Raw genomic sequence first — 20,602 nt, forward strand, 5'->3', positions numbered from 1 at the left:
TAATGCATATCTCAGGCACAAGTCTTGGTGTATGAATATAATTCTATGGAATCATAGAAGACTATAGAAAAATTAGTTGACTATTTCCGTCATAAGGTTGGTTTTTACAGGTTCTAGTCCATTCCAAACAACCACTGTTCATTTAGATACCATCCTCTGTGTCAGTGGATTTGTGCACGTCCTGGATCTTTGAAAAGGATAGCATCAGTATAGCACACGTAGAGTGAGGCTCAGTGTTGTCATGTGTCAAGAGAGGGCATCCTTTGTGCAGGAGAAATCTTGTCCCACAAGTGGAGTGATCTGGAAATGTTGTCTGGGCAGACCAGCACTAGCGTTCAGTGCTGCTGGGAAGTCTCTGCATGCTGGACTGGCTGCTTTTCACCTCATTCCCCTACTTGTTGTTCTTCTGTCTTCCCCAGCCTCTACTCATCATGCTCCATCACACTTTTGTCCTCAGACTTCCCAGGCAGGAAGTCTCTTCACCTTGGGGATGCAGAGCAATATGGATTTTCCTTTCTTCACTCTCAGAAGTGTTGTTTGACATATGAACTGTGCCCTACTTTCTTCACAGACTTAACCTCAGATTTTTAGGACACTTTCTACTTATTTCAATGAAATCTGAGGTTGCACCCTGAAACCTTTGGCTTGCATATTCATTTTGGCAATGATTTTTGGAAAAATCATTTTGGCAATGATTTTTAAGCCTTGTTACAGAGACCGTCATTTAAAGGAGGAACATACACCAGGGCCAACCACCTGTCCCCCTCCCTATACTCAGAGGTTCTCACACAAGTAGTTGGATTGAGGCTTATCTTAATCTGTTTGGGCTTCTGTAACAGTAATACCACAAAGTAGGCAGTTTATGAACAATAGAAATCAATTTCCCACAGTTCTGGGGGCCAGAAAGCCCAAGATCAAACTTCCTGTTGAGAGCAAACTTCTTGGTTCATAGATGACCATTTTTTTTACTCTAACCCTACATGCAGAAGGACTTAGGTACCTCTCTGGGGTCTCTCTTATTGGAAGGCCACAACTCCCAATCATAAGGACCCCACCTTTAAGATCTAACCCCCGCCCAAAGGCTTTACCTTCTAAAACCATCATATTGGTCACAAAGTTGCAACACATAAATTGGTGTCTGGGGTTTGGAGTGTGGGGGAAGCACAGATATTCGATCCATAGAAAGGTCCTATATTATGGCATTTCTCAGTTGAGATTTAAATAGCTGCTATGATTGAGAAATACTGGCTTATAGTGCAAATCTAGGAATCCTTTAGAAAGTCTTAGCATTGACCTGTCTTGTAGACCTGTTGCAAAAAAGCAAAAACAACCCCACCCCAAATTAGGTAATGTAAATTAGATTAGCATAGTACTTAGAGTGAAGTAAATGCTCCAGTTAGTGATGATGATGGTGGTGATATTTTTCTTTCTTTTACTGATATAATAATCCTAATTCTCCTTGTGGTAATGCGGATTTTTCTGTTTGATTTGAAGTCTTCAACTACAAATTTGTAACATGGCAAAACACTGTAAAATGATTAGTAATCTGTCTTTCACCATCTTTGTGTGTGAACATCCATACGTTTGGAGCAGGTGAGTTTTACATGAATAAACGCTTTCTCTTGTCAAATATAAGGTAGTTGTGTTAAATTGTTCCTCATCAAAATCTAAATTTAATTTTCAGTTTCTATGAGATTACTGTTGTCCATTATTTGTCAAGAAGGAGGTAGTAGACTTGATTTGATATAATTTGGGCAACATGAGAAAAAAGACAAAAAAACTGAAGTGAAAGAAAAAAAACTCATGAGTTGAAGTTGTGAAATTTACATCAGGGACAAAACAAAATATATAAGAAATCAAGTGAGGTATCCTTAATTAAGGAGTAATGTGAAACCACAGAAAATACAGTTGTTCAGAGAACACGGTGAGAAACAAATCCTTTTTTCCCACTGATCTTTAGGTCTCTTTCAGACATTAGTGATAATATTCCAAGGGAATCTAGTAAAATAAATCTAGTAAAATAAATTAGAGTATATATTAAATTGAGATATCTTCCATGATAAGTTAATGTTTGCAGTTTGTGTCTAAAAACAGTGTGCTGAATCACTAAAACAGCATGAGTTTCTTACCTTCAGTCTGAGAATTCTTATTTCTTTAACATATAAGATGGGAGAACTTTCTCTACCCTTAGTCATTTTCCTCTTCTCTAGGGTAAAATTTACTGACACATAAACATAGTTAAACATCGTGAAGATATTTATTCTCAGAAAATAAAGGTGACATGGCCTAATAATTCTAAGCATTTTCAAAATTTTATCTGCACAGGAAACAGAAATAAAGATAATACACTGAAGCTGCCACACAATAGATTTAAGGTAAGCGTAAAGAAAAAAAAAAAGGTGACAGTGGAGAACACGAAGCATAAAAATAAAAGAATACAAGCAAGATCAACAAATAAACATTCTTATCAGATTTGGTTATGCCTAGAATTTAGTAGATTGAAAATATAATTTTTAGGTATCCCTTACTATACCAGGAAGTTATCATTGATTTATCATCTCAGTTATTTTGAACAGTTTGCACTTTTTCAAAAGCAATATAAAAGTCTTCATGAAACAGAAAAAAAAAAAAAAAAAACATTTCTTCTAAATAGATTAACCTCTGAAATAAGTTTACAATGAAACATTTGGTAGTGTGTTAGCAAAAAGTAATGTTTTAAAGCCACACATTTTAAGATAATTTAAATAATTCCTATTTTTCAGTAGGTTTTAATAATTTAACTTAATCACTTGTTCTTCTTAAACTGAAAAGTTACCTAATAAAAGCATTCACACATGTAAGTTCCTGATATACTTTACATATTATATTGCTTTAAATAATAATCGTAATAAGGATAAACTAGTGTATTAAGAGTGTTTGTGGAATACACAGAGGTGCCATCTTGTGGATAACGCAACCATCGGCCAGTTATTGATGCTATAAGACTTATAAAATTCTATATTCTAATATTCCTAACTGCTCAGAGAAAGTAATAATGTTCACAAGAGTTTAAAACCCGTTTAAATTCCTAAGCCCTGCCTATGAAATTATCACCTGAAGGACATATTCATTTCTTCTGAAGTTAGTATTAACCTAAACCTTATTAATATGTAGGTTGGGGAACATTGGAGGATGGTCTCTCCAGTTTAATTAGCCTCTAGTGCTGATTTGTTTTGATAATATAAATAATTAGTTTAACCACAAAATTGATGTAACAGAAAAAATTGTCAGGCAATTAAATACTGCAATGATTTCAGCTCCTGGGAAATATATAGTATGTAAGTAGAGTAATAAAACTGAGAGGTACTTGGCTTGAGCTACAAAACATCTTCTACTTGATTTGTCAAAAATATTTTTATGGATTCCATTTTCTTCATATCAGAAAACATACACTAATAAAAGTGTACTCAGAATAAAGCCTAAATTAATTCCTGTAGTTATCTTTCCCTTATATTAAGCTTTTACATGGCTTTAAAGTTAAAATATTTTTCTGTTCTCTGGAACCCAGAAGTGTTAGCTGGCCATGGTAGTTGGAAGAATGTAATAAAATAATGAGAGATGTAGATGAATTCATGATAAAATGTTGTTTTTGTTATTTTCCCTTTCTATGAAGTTGATTTTTTTAATCCTGAAAAAAATGTGTTTTACTTTTCCACATGTGTATAATAAATAGTATACTCAAAAAAGTGATACCATCTTTTCATTTTTCTTTCTGTAGCTTTATGTTTCAACATTTTTTAACTTAGAATGTTTATTTTTTTATATTATATGTTAGATTTCTTACTAATACTATTTATGATAGTAATAAGGATTTTATGTCTTATTATCAATGTTCATACTACATAATTGCCGTCTTATTTTTGGCTTTAAATCATATGCATATGTAAACCAATGTTTAAGTATCAAGACTTTACAAGAGGGCATACTGCAAGTAAATCAGTGAAAGGCCTTGACCATTAATATCTCCACTCATCCTAAAGAAATGCTACCAAACTATTACTAAAACTTCATAACTTCCACTCATCATTAATTTCAGATGATTACCATCCATCATCAAGAAATACAATTTTTCTGTTCTTATGTATAATCAACTACACTGGAGTGAACACACTGATTTCCAGATGTAATATATGCTATATTTATCTGGAACTTTCTTGAGTGAATAGATGTAATTGTTTGAAACCAAAATATAAATTCTGTCTTAATTACAATGAAATTTGAAATTAAATTAACGCATAAAGATTATTATTATAAATCAGCATTAATTTAAAATATTTCTACAGATTTTCCATCTCTGCTATTCATTCTCCTAAGAATTATATTATATTCCATTAATGTTCCTATATTGTACACAATTCACACATTTATTCTTTCATATTTTATAAGTAAACTCCCTAAAAATTTTACTGATGCAATGAATAATCTTGATCATGTGTCATATTTAAGCAGAGAATTCTGTATTCTTATAAAATCTTATTTGCTTATTTTAATACTACAAAATTAGGTCCCTTTACAAATGTATTCAGTTATTAATGAATCGTGAAGGATGTGGGTATTTGACACAAGGGCCCTGCACAATACCAGGAGTATTTTTATTTCCCAATCTTCATGGTGTCCTATATCTATGTGGAATAGCAGCACACAAACAAATCCAAAACAAAATAAGAAGTTACAATCTGTGTTTATTAAAAGAACCAGAATATACATTTATCTTAAAATGGTATATATCTATCTGTATGTGTTCTATGTGCAACAGGATATAATCTAAATTGGCTATTTATCTATCCCTACTATTAAATGTTTATATTATTAAAATTTTATGTGATATATGAAATGGAGGAGCATACTTTATTTTATAAATAATTATTTTCTCCATGAAATGTCTCCTTAGCAATTACAATGACTTAGCTTTATCATTTGTCTACCAGACATACAGTTGACATTCCCATTGTCCAAATTCATCTTTCTGATCTATCATTCAATTTTATGTCACTTTGATGGCAATGAATCTTTTTTTACACACATTTCCGTCTAAACTCCTATGTTGTTAGGCAGAAATAAATGAACAGCATCTTTCATGTTGGCCCAAAGTACATCCTGACAAATAGTCTTCTTGAATCTAGATTCTTGCACTTGACTAAGATGATTAAATTCCAAATAATACTGGGAGGGGCAATAACTGTAAGAAAAGACCACTGAGTGGCACCTGGCTGGCTCAGTAGGTAGGACATACAATTCTTGATTTTGGGGTCATGAGCTCAGGCCCCATGTTAGGTGTAGACCTTACATAAAAATAAATTAATAAGGGGTGCCTGGGTGGCTCAGTTGGTTAAGCATCCAACTTCAGCTCAGGTCAGCGTTCGTGGGTTCAAACCCTGTAATGAACTCTGTGCTGGCAGCTCAGAGCCTGGATCCCTGCTTCAGATTCTGTCTCCCTCTCTCTCTGCCCCTCCCCTCCTTGTGCTCTGTCTCTCAAAAATAAATAAATATTTAATTTTTTTTAATAATAAAAATAAATAAATAATCTACAAACATAAAACAAGAGGAAGGAGAAGAAGGACCACTGAGTGAGACACTATTATAAACCAAGTTAATTTACAACATTATTTTCTACTCGAAATTTTAAGAGTTTTGGGTAATAATATTTCTTATTTTTTAGTATTTTTTAAAATTTTTTAAAACTTATTTTTGAGAGAGAGAACAAGTGGGGGAGGAGCAGAGAAAGAGGGAGGCACTGAATCCAAAGCAGGCTCCAGGATCTGAGCTGTCATCACAGAGCCCAATGAGGGCTCCAACCCATGAACAGCAAGATCATGACCTAAGCTGAAGTCAGAAGATTAACCGACTGAGCCACCCAGGTGCCCCTGGGTAATATTTCTAACTTCATTATTTTGAAGACACTAAATTGACTCCTCACTTTAAATACACAAATGCCTTTAAAATGAATATATTTTACATAACAATAACATTAATTTCCTCTTCTATTTATGTAAGACTTTTGAATTTACGTAGTGTTTCATACATTGCCTCACTTAATCCCTACAACTTTTTTTTTCTTTTTTGCTGTATGTAGCATTATCATTCTTATTCTATACATGAAAGTTATTAATTTTCCAAAGTTCTCACAAATAGGTGATGGAGCAAGAGTTGGAGGCTGGATCTTTGCAGCCCAAATCTAGAATTCTTGCCCCTGTATCTCACATACAAACCTGCTACTAAGATTATTCGAACAGTTAAAACAATGGTCATGAGAGTCAGAACTTGAGAGGAAATTTTGAATGTATGGTTGATGAAAGCATATTTCATAGATTTTCAACTTTTAGAACTCTGATTGAACCATACAATAAAAATAATTGTCTGTCATTGAAAATGTGAAATAGTCTTAACAACTATGCGCCCTGAATCCGTTATTCACAAAGACACGTATCAACATAAAGGCATATCAGGGCACTGTGGGTGACCTTCCTTTCCCTAAAGGTGAGGATGGATGAAAAGAATTTCTCTCACTGTCTCTCCAGGTGGTTGTACTGTTTGCATGCTGAGCTGCACAGCTTTTAAAGGGCTTGCCCTGGGATATGACTGGGCTGGATTTAGAAGGAGCCGGTCATTGAATAGCTCTGGTAATTCTTGCATCTCACAGTTATGCGGCTGACAGCTCCTTTGGTGGAGAAAGCATAGATATATTTCAAGGTGATGGTAGTTTTGTCCCTCTGGCAGCAAGCTGCTGCGACCGGCTTAGCCCATTATCCCCTTCTCCCACTGGATTTAAGCCTGGGGAGAAGTCCGGGGCTTTTGTCAGGATAGAGAGTAAGGGATGGGTAATTATTCCCTGTTCGTGCTCAGAGAGAACAGCACTATATTCTAAAGTAGCCTTCAATTACTGAAATGGGCTTGTCTATGGTTCTAGTGACTTATAAATTACCCTTTGTAAAAACCAATATTTAACATTACTATTTTGGTGATGTTACACTTTTAATGTCTCACATTTTAAGCTTCATTATACAAAACTTTGGAGATACTGTTTAACATTCAGGGAGTAAAATGCACCTCTATTTTTTTTATTAGAAGATTTAAAAGTATAGATGGCTACTGTGAGCAAATTGATTGAAAGCTCCACTGTATAGTTGTCTACACTGTAATTTTTCTCACCTTGACTTTCTTAATCTCACAGGGTAGTTCTGTAAAATCAATGTAAAGCAATTACAAAATTTACAATTCCAGATGTTATTATTGCATTAATATTTCCCTTTAATATCCATTCTGGGAAATACCTTTCATAAATATTGCCACTTCATAAATATTTAAAAAAATAAAATTCTCGCAGATCCCAATTAATTAATTATGTAAAATGGTCCTAGCATATTTGAAGGGCAGTATTTTCAGTTTGCTCACCTCCAGGAGCTCAACATCACTTTCATTCCCCTTTCAGCCAAAATTATAGCCAGAGATGAGCATTTCAATTTGCAGCTGACAGTTTAGGGTTAAGATATGATTCCAGGTAACAGAAGCCAATGAGAGTACACCCAGTTGATGTTTGTGACATCATCTTCCAGTCGGAGTACATAGAACAGCTGAGGTAGCGTTCAGTTTCAGCCCCAGTGCCATTATGATGGATGTTTACATCTCTTCATTGAGAGCCAATTATCTCGCTTTTGTGTGAGGCCCAAGGATCACTTATGCTGCCAGGCTGCACAGAGCACTGTTGGATCTAGCTGAACGAATTGTTTTCCCTGTCTCTGGTAAGAGCCTCTTCTGTTTTACCTTCTCTTTCAAAATAAAGGTAGATGTGTCTAACAGAGGAAACAGTGTAAGAAACTGGTGTCAGGGTCGAACAGGATTACTATCCGGTAAGCTTTTAATCAGAACAGTGTTTAGCATTATTAAAAGGAAAGGTGGATTTAGCAAAATGAATTGAAAAAGAGCATGCTAACGTTTACCTGGCAAACTAATTTGCAGTAGAAAATGAATGGCAGGTAAATTCAGCTTTTCTTTAGAAAAGGAAAAGAACTGCTGCTATAGGATCATTATTTTGAATATGTTTTTTAGAAGAGACATGTGGATATGTAAACCACTCTGCTCCATTTCTTTATACTTTGCTATTAGTAGCAAAGAGTAGAAGTGGTCAACCCCAAGTAGTATTGCTATCAATTTAAAATGAGTCAAAGTTTCTAATTGTTAAATGATAGTTCTTTGGGACAGTTTTCCAAGTTGTATCTATCCAGAAAAACAAAATTTACCAAGTGAGCCAAGTCTTTAGCTTCTGGAATGAAGTTGTACTACTTTGTATTTACATTTGCCATTTTTCATCTAAGAAAATGATGATAGCAAATACTTTTAAGGAACAGTGTGGGAATTATTTTTTCTGGAATTAAGAGATGTTAAAATCATTGATTGCAATAAGTGCTTTTGAATGTAATAGCAAAATACTGTTTTATGGATTTGTGGAATATTTAAACTCTGACAATAAAGCTTTCAATTATTCAATAATCTATTAGTAGTGATATTTACACCTGAGGATCCTTACACTATTATAGCAAAACAAATTTATGTAGAGCTGTTGACTTGCTGTAGATCTAGGAGACTGAATCTGACAGAGATCCTGAAACATTAGATACAATAAAAGCTTTTAATTGACTGGAAATGTGCATATGCTACGAAATGAAGAATTCAAAAACACTTTTAACTCCTCAAATATTGTCCGTGATCACAGTGTAAAGTAGCAGACCTTTGTCATTTTAGAGTGGAATGAAGTTATTTATCAAAGACACAGACACGTGTAAATAGCTGGCACTTAATTTAGCACATTCTTTTATTTTAATACTATCACCATCTCTTCTAGGGTAATAAAACTTTTGACTAATGACTTATCCATGAGGCTCCAGTATACTCGTGCTTTGCAGATTTATTTTTACTCTACTTTACCATAGAATATGTCTGCCTGTGCAAGGCAGTACTTTGGATAACTCGGAATCAGGATTTGGAGGTGCTCAAGTTGTACTTCAAGACAGCAGGGATTTCTCAGCTGTGTCACACTTCTGTCTCTCCTACTAGCCCGGTCCTGTTTGGCAGTGCTTGGCATTACTGTTGCTCGAATTGTCTCTTTCAGTCAATCAGGTCTGAACAAAACTGACTTTATAGAAAATGTCAGATGTGTATTAATGGAATCAAAAGCACTGAGCCTATTGTCTCATGCAAAACAGCGTATTATCCACCAAATCTCACAAGCTTAAATTTTTCACAGGGAGGCTTAGGTTGCGTATTCTGTGAATTTCAAAATCTAAAAGTGGGAATCCAAAAGTTTTGATAATGTGAATGTGAAAGCATAACGATTCACCACTTTGAAATGAATTTTTTCCCTTAAGTACTTTAAAGTAGAGTTGAATAACCCAAAGGTCCTGATTGTCATTTTCACAGGTGATCAATCTTGACTAGAGGAAAACATTTGTTTCCTAATAATTAATTCTCTAAAAATCTATTTATATCATTCTGTCAGCAATGAAGAAAAATCTTACTCAGCCAATGAACAGTCTAGACATTTAGAATTGTACTTTCTGCTGAATGCTTCTCTTGGTATTACTGTCTGTAATGACAAATATACTGCTTTGGTAGTTAGAATCACTCATTTACTTGTTTTCCTCTGAATGACTTTGTACAACATGGATGTGCATGATATGATCTACCTGGTTGGTTAACTTTTTGACAGAAAGGTTTTGTTTTTTATTTTATTTTATTTTTTTAAAGAGAGGGCATCAATGGGATCATAGCCATTTCCCATGCCACAAACTCCCTGGGAAGAACTCTTAGTATAGGAAGCCACGGGTGGAAAATGTATGATGGTGCACATATTGCTGTGTTCCTTGTCTCCTTTTTAACATATATGTCTTTTGTCCAAGTTAAGTAATCATCTTTTTGTTTCTTTTGCATTTTTCTTCTCTATATTATCTTATCCAGTTCTTTGTTTGTGGTGTACCAAGTTACATGTTAATTAAGTGACAGGTTTTGCAGCTCTTAAGAGGTGGGAACAGTGCACAGGGATAAAAGGTTTCTATTACCTTTTCTGAAGTTCTCTGCATTTCCCAGAGGCTGAAGGTGTTATATGTATTGTTTTCTTTTGAAAGTGGTTCTTCAAATTATATTATTACCTATTCCAAAGTAATATTCTTTTTTTTCCTCTTATATGCCTTAATCCTCTCCTGGAAATTAATTTATTTAAGCACCTTCATTAGCTTCATTTAATTATTGAATACATGGATACCATTTAGTTTTCTGCTTTCTTAATTCAAGTACTTGGATATATCATGAATTCTTTGCTTGTCTTAGAAGCTCTGGACCTCCATGGCCAACTTTTTAGTTACTACAAAAAATATAGTAACCATGATGTCATCTTAACTTGGATTTGTATTAGTATGCAAATTCATGGATATTTACATGTAGATTTTATGTACATGAACAGGTTTATATACACTTTAAAATGTTTAAAGTGTTTTCATGGACATAATATTCATTTTCAAAAATTGTTCTGTGATAAAGTAATTTATATTATGCTTCAAAGAAATAGAGACTAATAGTTTTTTTTTTTTTTTAATATTTCTTCATTGAGAGACAGAGACACAGAGCATAAGTAGGGGAGGGGGCAGAGAGAGAGGGAGACACAGAATCTGAAGCAGGCTCTAGGCTCTGAGCTATCAGCACAGAGCCCGATGTGGGACTCAAACTCATAAACAGTGAGATTATGACCTGAGCCTACGTCGGAAGCTTAACCAACTGAGCCACCCAGGTGCCTAGAGACTAATAGTTTTTAACTTGTTGCCAAAGATTACCTAGCCAGTAAATCAGTAAATGGGAAAATCAGGACTCAGAAAAGAATTTTCAAATTTAAATGTCCCCAGTCAATCAATCAATCAATCTTCCTCCCTTCCTTCCTCCAGCCTTCCAAATATCTGACTAATTATGTGGCTTGTGTGTTACTGTAGTTGTTGTTATTGTTGTTGTTGTTTTTGGCTACTCTGTGCCAAGCAGTCATCTAGGTGCTTGGGATTTATTTATAACTGAGCTATATAAAAGTCTTTGGTTTTTTTTCATGTTATATTATTTTTTAAATCTGTCAGACTCTCATCTTTAAGTTTACTAAAAATATTTAATGTATTTCAAGGTATGGCAGATATAACAACTTACTAGTAAATAAGAAACATGAGTTGTAAATGATGGATTTATTTGCATTTCTTGTGTTTCCATGTATCTTTAAGTTCTCAGGTATATTCTAACATAAAATGAACTCGTAAATACTTCACACTTGGGCATTACAGAAATTTCTATCAATTATTTTATAACTCATACTTGACTTTGAATGTGATCTCTGCAACTTTACAAAAATAAAATGACTACCTTGCAATGGATTACAAAAATCATTTGGGACAAAGTTACCTTGTATCTGTAGTTTACATTCAGGCAATATAGCTTTATATTTATCCTCTATTTTATAATAAAGTCCTTGATTATCATAATACATTGAGTATACAGTTCTTTGGTTTTAGATAGGGTTTAGATAAGAGTATAAGTAGGAGAGTGAGAAATGGATGAATTTTATTTTCTTTTAATTAAAAAATAACAGTATTTTCCAAATGACAGCAGTTTGTGTTTGAAGAAAGCAAACAAGATAACCTGAAGTTTAACATCATTTTTTTTTAGTAGTTTGGAATACATTAATAGTGGTTCCCAGGATAGTTGAACTAAAAGTGATATTTACTACCCATTGAATTTATTTGCAGATGCCCAGTGATTTAAAAGAAAAAAAAAAAAAAGGCCTGAAATCGAACCTCCTCAGAGAAAATCAATCTGTACATAGAACCTATCCGTTGAAGATAAACCATTTTCAGATGGTATCATTTAATTAGCCACTGAGGAGTCTATCTAGTGACATACATATAAATCGTGAAACAATTCAAAATTGCCTGCACACACCTGATTTACCACCAAATATTTTACTTTTGTAATATTGCATAATAATAAAGTTATATCCCTGGACTTAGTCCCTTTACTAATGTGCAATGTGCAATGTGCACATTGAAATGTGCAAAATGAAAGTGCAAAATTAGAATGCAATAATTAAGAGTATGAATTAGCAATATGTCAAGGGATATTAAACTGTGAATGTTTTACCAACAAGTGTTACAAGGTACCAGGTCTTGAATTTAACTAATTCTACCTAACAATATTCCAGAATTAATTTTGATAATGTTTATGATAAATTATGAATTGACATAAGACTGCATTTTTTAAATACGAAATTCTACCAAAAGCAGAAGATTGGTTGTTTGTTCTGTGATACTGATCTCACGGTGAGGAACAGAGCATGGTATAAAGATAGCTTGGTCAAAGTCTCCGTTAAGAAGTGACTCTCTACCAATATGCCATGACCTGCTGTAAAACTCTCAGAGGTGTACCATAGCATTTGAATCAATGTGAAAAATATAGTTTTGCTAAAACAGAGAATTCATATTGGTACCGCGAACTCAGATGAAATACTGAGCTGGGTGAAATTTATAATGTGGGGTGAAGCATGATACAATCTACTGTCATTGGTAGGCTGGTGAGTTCCAACAACTTTTCTCAATTTAAATGTGTCAGACAATGATTTGGGGCGCCTGGGTGGCTCAGTCAGTTAAGCAGCCGACTTCGGCTCAGGTCATGATCTCACGGTCTGTGAGTTTGAGCCCCGCGTCGGGCTCTGTGCTGACAGCTCAGAGCCTGGAGCCTGTTTCGGATTCTGTGTCTCCCTCTCTCTGACCCTCCCCTGTTCATGCTCTTTCTCTGTCTCAAAAATAAATAAACGTTAAAAAAAATTATAAATGTGTAAGACAATGATCAGATGAACAAACACTTCTACTCAGTAGAGCAATAAATATCATAAGCCTTCAAAGACACTCTTTTGTTAGATTCTGTATTTACCTGCACTATGGTAAGATTATGGTTTCCGGGACCAGACTACCCGAGTACAATTTCTTGCCCCATCCTTTTCAGGCCTTAATTTCTTCATTTAAAAACTGAGAGAAAGAAAAGCAGCCACCTCATAAGATTTTTGTGAGAATTTCATGAGCTAATCTTTTAAGTAATGAGGTCAGTGTCTGTCATAGGGTTTGTGCTCAATCACTGTTGTCTTCTTTTAGTACTCTCATTGACACTTGCTTAGTATGTTATGCATGTGTGTGTTTTAATTGACTTGGGAGTTTCATTGAATCCAACATTTACAAACACAAAACCTTTGGGACATAATCATATTAATTACTCTTTAAAACTTGACACTGACTTCAGGAGATTTTAGTACTAGATATAGCCTTATCACTTACTGCATGTAAGATGTCTGATATGTCATGGAAATCACAGTTTTAACATGAAAAATGAATTAAATTGAAAATGGATTAAACCACTTTTAAGAGCTTTTTCCAGCTTTAAAATTATATGATATGGGATATCATATATATAAATATACATGTATATTTATAATACATATATACACAAATATGTGTATAATTCAAATGAAAAGTTCAATAACTTTACTTTTGCATTTTATCCTAGTTTACTCTGTCATCACCTTTTATTCCATTAGTTTTCATGAGTTGATGGGAGTTTGAAACTTGTAGTTATAAAAGGTTTTATTTGTTCTCATGTATGTAGAGATCAGCACTCTCATGCTTTCCAGTAGTTCATTGTCTCACATGGATGATGATGTGGTGATATAATTAGGCTAAAGTCCTTCTCTAGCTCATGCTGTTCTCTGGCCCTAATATCCTCTGAAAGGCAAATTAAGAGTATTTTGATTTTAAAATCTGTATGTGTGTGTCTGTGTGGTTTGTTTGTTTTGTTTTGTTTTGTTTTGTTTTGTTTTGTTTTGTTTTGTTTTGATGGAGCATCTACCAAATGCCCAAGAGAGATCCAAGAATAAAGGATAAATTATTCTCTTCTCCACAGTTTGTAATCTTGTAGAATCAAGGTGCTAATGTATGTGAAAAACCTAAAAGAACAATCATTTTACTATTTTTTTTCACTTCTAAATGGACTGCCTCATTCCACAAATTACTTAAAGCATGGGCACATAGTTATTAAGCATTAAGACATGCCAACAATGGACACAAGCACCAATGCTGGTCTTAAAGGGCTCATGGTCTAGAGGCCAACACAAACTTGAACATAAATAATTAGAACGCATTGTGATAAGTTTTATATTAGCAGTAGCACAGAGTCCTGAGGTTAACACGGACAAGGAATGACTTATTTTACCTGTAAAAATCAGAAAAGTTATCCAAAAGAAGCTGTCATTTGTCTGAGTTTTTACAAATGAGTAGGGAATTTCCCAGGTCTAGAATAGTAGAGGGTATTTTAGGCAGAGGTGCCTCCAGGAAATATAAAGCCAAAATGGGAGGAGAAAGCATAGTGTGTTTATGTAAGGACCAATGTTTAGTATGACTGGAGGCAGGGATGAAGGGGAACTAAAAATGAGCAACAAAGTATCAGTACAGATGCTGTAAAAATAACCTGTAGGGACAACCTGGTCGTAACTGCATAACTGTAAGCTTTGGCTGGTTAAATTGAGTGTTTTCTAAATTTAAATGCTGTGGAAGATGTGTGATAAGATACATCATTGTGATATTGAGTAAATGTGAAATGCTTTTTGAAAGAAAAAGTAAACAAGATTACCAAAGACTATTTAAGGCAGTTTGACCCATCAAAGGAGGAAGAAGGCCAGGAAAATTCACTTCATTAAATTTCAAATAGCGTTATTAAATTTCTCATTCTATTCATTTATTTTAAATGATGGGTAATAATTACTCAGGAATACAGAGGAGGGTCACACATGGCAGAATTGAACAGAATATCAGGGTTTGGGAAAGAGTCCTTGAGTCAGTAATCATTCACTTTTGATGATCCTGACCAGACTTCATCTAAGGAATAGGAACTATATATTCCCGAGTGACCCAATGTTTCAGTGTTGGGCTAGGGTCAGCAGGAAGATCTAGAAGATTGAACTCCTTCCTTATAAGATGACTCAATTCATTATGGTCATTTTCGTTAATTGTTTGAACCACATTACATGGAAGCTATTTATTTAAAAATTATTTTTTTTTTTTTTTTTTTTTTTTTTTTTTTTTTTTTAATGTTTATTTATTTTTGGGACAGAGAGAGACAGAGCATGAACGGGGGAGGGGCAGAGAGAGAGGGAGACACAGAATCGGAAACAGGCTCCAGGCTCTGAGCCATCAGCCCAGAGCCCGACGCGGGGCTCGAACTCACGGACCGCGAGATCGTGACCTGGCTGAAGTCGGACGCTTAACCGACTGCGCCACCCAGGCGCCCCTAAAAATTATTTTAAAAGAAAAACAAAGCATCATTCCATTCCCTTCTTGCTCTGATTTTGGTGGCATATGATTTATGAAAAACACAAAATAGTTATGGGGATAAGAGTGAAAGAAAGAAGTATTGAGCATTAGAAAAGAGCATACACTAGTTTCACAGTTGCCCCATAAGACCGTCCCAAAAACGGTTAATCTAAGTTTATTCATGTATACAATAATGGTGAGTCTCCAATATGGAGAAAGAGATGGCATCCAAGGGAAGCATAATCAGTTAGGCTTTATCTACAGCCTCCCACATCTACAATACTATAGGAACTCTGGTAGGTGGTGGAGATACAGAGATAAGTGTGGTGTTGATGTTCAATCTGGAATACAGGTGCCATGGTGAGACACAAGACACAATACTATAAGTCACCCCAGGAAAGGTAAGACAGGTGTCTGCCTGCTTCTGGGAGAACTCCTTCCAGCTTGCTTGGATCTTCAATGTTAACTCTCAGAGCAATAGCTCGTAATGAAATGCAAGTTATAACTTTAGATTAACAAGGAGGAATGGTGTTGAAGATAAAAAAAATAGACAGGAACTATGAGGCATTAAAGAGGTGAAGATCCAAGAAAGTAAACATTTTAGAGAGAGTAGGGAGAAAAAAAATATAATAAAAATCCATTAGCATACAAGATTGCTATAGTTAATGATAGAGTATGAAAAATAACTATAGGGAATATTGTATTCCCTTGAAGTCAAGGATTCTGCCTAATTCTTTGAATACCCATTCAAAGAAAAGCATTCAGCAGATGTTTGTTAAATGAATGCCCGAGGGAAAGAAGGAATCATAGAAACTGCTTTTCTTCCTCCTTCTATACTTTGGATATGCTATGTTTGAGATGCCCATTAAGAAACAAAGAAGATATACTTGGTAGCTATTGGATATATAAGACTGGAGTTGAGATATTTAGTAACCATCTTCAAATTGTTGCCATTCAAAAGCAATATGACTAAAGGACATCAACTGAAGAAGGAGCTTTAGGAAATTCTATTTAGAGCTTGTGAAGAGAAAGCTGAACTAAACAAAGGACATTCAGAATGAGATGCCTTTGATTCAGAAAATTAAATCCAAACTATTAGACCTGCCTCCTGACTTCAGATCAGGAAGGCAAAAGATGGTCCTAAGGGTGGGAAATCCACATAAATCTGTATGTGGGAAGAATACATTCCTTTTTCTACTTTCCCCATAGCCTCTTTTCTTTCTCTTTTCACCTAAAACTCTTCAATATCTTTCTATTACTTGTAGGGTAATGACAATATTAATACAGTTTATAAAGGCCAACATGTTTGGTCTGTATATTTCACCATTATATGACTTATTTTCATCTCTCTTACAATCTTCTCTGTCCCATTCTTTTTTAATTTTTTTTTTTCAACGTTTATTCATTTTTGGGACAGAGAGAGAGAGAGCATGAACGGGGGAGGGGCAGAGAGAGAGGGAGACACAGAATCAGAAACAGGCTCCAGGCTCTGAGCCATCAGCCCAGAGCCCGACGCGGGGCTCGAACTCACGGACCGCGAGATCGTGACCTGGCTGAAGTCGGACGCTTAACCGACTGCGCCACCCAGGCGCCCCTCTGTCCCATTCTTAAGACTTACTCATGCCATTCCTTCTGGTTAGTGGGTTCCTCTGAACCTCCTTCACACACTTACCTCCTACTCATCATCATTCAAATCTCAGCTAAAGAAGTGCATCCTTGCAGAGGTTCTCCTTCACCTCGTTGACCAGGTCAAATCTTCCTATTACAGGCTCTTAAAACAATATTTAATACTTGTAAGAGTTACAGTTGGAGGATTTCTTGGTTGATTAAATGATTAGTTCCATTCCTCCTCACTAGACCTTAATCTTCACGAAAGTAGTTACAGAGTCTGTTTTGAATCACCAGTGAATCTCCAGCATCAAGAATAATGTCTAGAGTAAGGATAGCAGCTCAATAAATGGTGTAGGCAAACAGAAGCTGGAAAAAAAATGTATTAGCATCAGGGCAAATCAAAAGCACATGATTGCTAGTGAATCTTTTTTTTTGAAGTTTATTCTATTTATTTTGAGAGAGAGAGAAAGAGCATGAGTGGGGAAGAGCAGAGAGGGAGAATCCCAAGCAGGCTCCACACTGCCAGCACAGAGCTCCATGCAGGGCATCAGCTCACAAACCATGAGATCATGACCTGAGCTGAAATAAAGAGTCAGATGCTTCACCAACTGAGCCACCCAGGTGTTCTGATGCTAGTGACTGTTGCAGAATGAAAAACTGAATGGGCTTTCTGAGAGTATTAAAATACTTGTCTGTTTCTGCAGCCTCCTTGTTACTAATATATGGGTGACTCCACAGCTAATTATAATATGTTAGGTAGATAACAAAATTATAGATTGTACACTTTTGAGATATGTGCCAAACTACAAAAATACTATCAATATTTACTTGTAAATTTTGGTATAAATATAGCATACAGATAGTTGGAACATACGGAGTATTGAAGGATACAAAGAGGTGTAGACTTTGTAAAAGGTATAGAAACCGAGTGACCATATGTAAAACTTGTACCAGGTATAACTGATGTTACTGAAACTGGAAAGAATGTAATTGATAATGTGGTGGTCAACCATATGAAAGGCAGCAGAAAGGCTCAAAATATAGGAACGAAGAAAACTGAACTTTAAATTGAAGGGAAGGTCACTGGTGGCCTTAAAGTAGTTTGAGATGCTAGACAGCAAGGAGTCCAGCAGGAAATTGATTTTTAGGAATTGAAACCATGTTCAAGCAATTTAGAACTGAAAAGGAATAAAGACCTTCTGGATATAACTGTCAAGCAATAACTCCTTCATAACTGGAAAAACTTTTCTTGATGGATGGATGGATGAAATATTAGGTAACATTTACCCTTTTACATTGGTTTTCATAACTTGTAGCAAACACATTTATAATAAATAGCTGGATACTAAATATCTAGTTATTATGTTTAAGATATCATGGGTTTTTTTTGTTTTGTCTTGTTTTTTGTTTTTTGTTTTTTTTTAAAAAGAGCGATATAGGGGCGCCTGGGTGGCGCAGTCGGTTAAGCGTCCGACTTCAGCCAGGTCACGATCTCGCGGTCCGGGAGTTCGAGCCCCGCGTCGGGCTCTGGGCTGATGGCTCAGAGCCTGGAGCCTGTTTCCGATTCTGTGTCTCCCTCTCTCTCTGCCCCTCCCCCGTTCATGCTCTGTCTCTCTCTGTCCCAAAAATAAATAAACGTTGAAAAAAAAAAAAAAATTTAAAAAAAAAAAAAAGAGCGATATAGCCAAAAATGTAGAAAATTGTGGTGTTATTTACTCAGGAGTTAATTTATTCTCATAAAAATGATTCTGTTTCAATGGAAGCCATTTATAAGCATCTTTATAGATAATAAGCAGCTCTTGCTTTGCAAGCAAATAAATAAACCTTCCAACATTAAGACTTGGGCCCTCCAGAAAGCCACAAAACAATCTAAAGAAGCAGTGTTGTGCCAGGAAATATTCATGGCCTGCTAAATAGAAAAGCTCTCTTACCTGAAGACATTGGAAAAATTAACTGAAACCCCAAAAGAGAAAGATATCCAGTGGATGTGGATTAAACATCTGTATCATTCAAGAGAATACTATCCTAAAATATACAAATATGAATACAAAATATGTGTATATACATTACATATCATTACCTATATACATATAGAGGAAACATCTGTTTTGAAAGTTGGCTATACATTGAACTACATATTCTAGTAGCTTACCAGAGCTACCATGATTCTACAATGATTATAGAATTCTTCTTAAGACATTTCTGATCCACATAGGAAAAAAAGAACACTTTGATTAATTTATTTGTTCTTGTTGTTAGGAAGGGCAAGACATCTTTAAATATTCTCGTCAGGAGAGAAATGATATTCCTGTTTCCAAAATAGTATGAGAAAAAAAAAGCAACAGACTTTGCCTGCTAAGTCTAGCAGCTAACACAGAAGGAGTGTGATGTACCATGGATTCAGAGAAAAGTGAGGTCAAAGGGGATTGGAAATCAGAAAAGCTGGCCACTGCACTATGCCTAGGGAATACCATGGCTGCCTCCATGTGATAGAGATGCTCAGTTAGCAAGATTTTATACTGAAGCTCTACTGAAGATGGCTGGACCTGCAAAACAAGCACAGGCACAGGGACCCAAAAGCAATCCAAAGACGCTCATGAAACCAAAATATGAGGAGGTCCAAAAAAGATGGCAAAGCATATCTGAGGTCTGAGAAGAGGGATCTAGGCAAGCAGACTGGATTCAGAGACAAGATTCTAGTTTTCAAAAATTCCAAGGAGGCAGAGCCTCGGTGGGGAAATCTGCCTTGCTAACAGGGGACCTGGCAAACTGGGCTCCCCTTATCAGCAAGACCTCAAGCAATAGAGATTCGAGGTCAGAGAAGTACCAGAATCTGGAGTGGATTTGGACCTACAGGTTGGGTTCATAGCTCTGTTGATGAAGAATCGAGGCCTGACCTGAAGCTCACTATTTGGTTTAGTCATCTGATTGTAGGCTAGGGTATGAGAGGAGGGGCTAGGAGAGTGGGCTCTGAAGCCAGTTAACTGCATATGAATTTCTGGCTTCCTCACTTACCAGTGGTATGGGCATGGGCAAAGCACTTCACCTGTCCACGTCTCAGTTGCCTCACCTGAGGGATGCTGTGAGGATCAAACAAGTCGATTTATGGCATCCATTTGACACGACACTGGCACCCAGTACATGCTGGATAACTGCTGTACCTTAGTACCATGACTAACAGGCAAACACCATGCTTCGGTACCACTGCTCCTCAAACTCATCTCTGAGAGCAGATACATGTTCCCTTTGCCTGGAGCATCTGCAGTGTCCAACCTTTTCATTCTGTATGTCTCAGTGCAGATATCATCACTGGTGGGGTATGGGGGCTCCTTCCTAGAACATAGTTTAATGGGTGAGGTGTCCCTCTTTTGTGCTCAAATGGCTCCTGCACATTCCTTATTTTCCTCGTTTTAATTGCCATTTCTTTGTATCTCCCATTAGACCCTCAGCTCCATATGTTTGGGGATTTCATGCATTTTACCTACTGCTATATCAGCAGTGCTGGCATAAAATAGAAACTCATTAAATATTGATTAAATGAATATATGGTGAGAGGCCCCAGACTTAGATCCCTTTGG

The 20,602-nt window shown here is 35.7% G+C and overlaps 1 protein-coding gene across 4 annotated transcripts in view; it reads left to right on the forward strand.

Annotated features, from left to right (window-relative positions):
* The window catches only part of MGAT4C (MGAT4 family member C), a 754,867-nt gene that overhangs the window by 511,232 nt on the left and 223,033 nt on the right, over positions 1–20,602 (forward strand). Inside the window, exon 1 of one of the 4 annotated variants that reach the window (XM_025926849.2) lies at positions 6,859–7,778. The exons of the other annotated variants lie outside the window; for them this stretch is intronic. The gene's annotated coding sequence lies outside the window, so the exon portion shown is untranslated. Of the gene's footprint in view, positions 1–6,858; positions 7,779–20,602 lie in introns of those variants that run through there. 4 annotated transcript variants of the gene reach the window in all.

Source organism: Puma concolor, chromosome B4, assembly GCF_028749965.1.
Source record: "Puma concolor isolate L17-30 chromosome B4, mPumCon1.1.hap2, whole genome shotgun sequence".
Classification (NCBI taxonomy): Eukaryota; Metazoa; Chordata; class Mammalia; order Carnivora; family Felidae; genus Puma; species Puma concolor.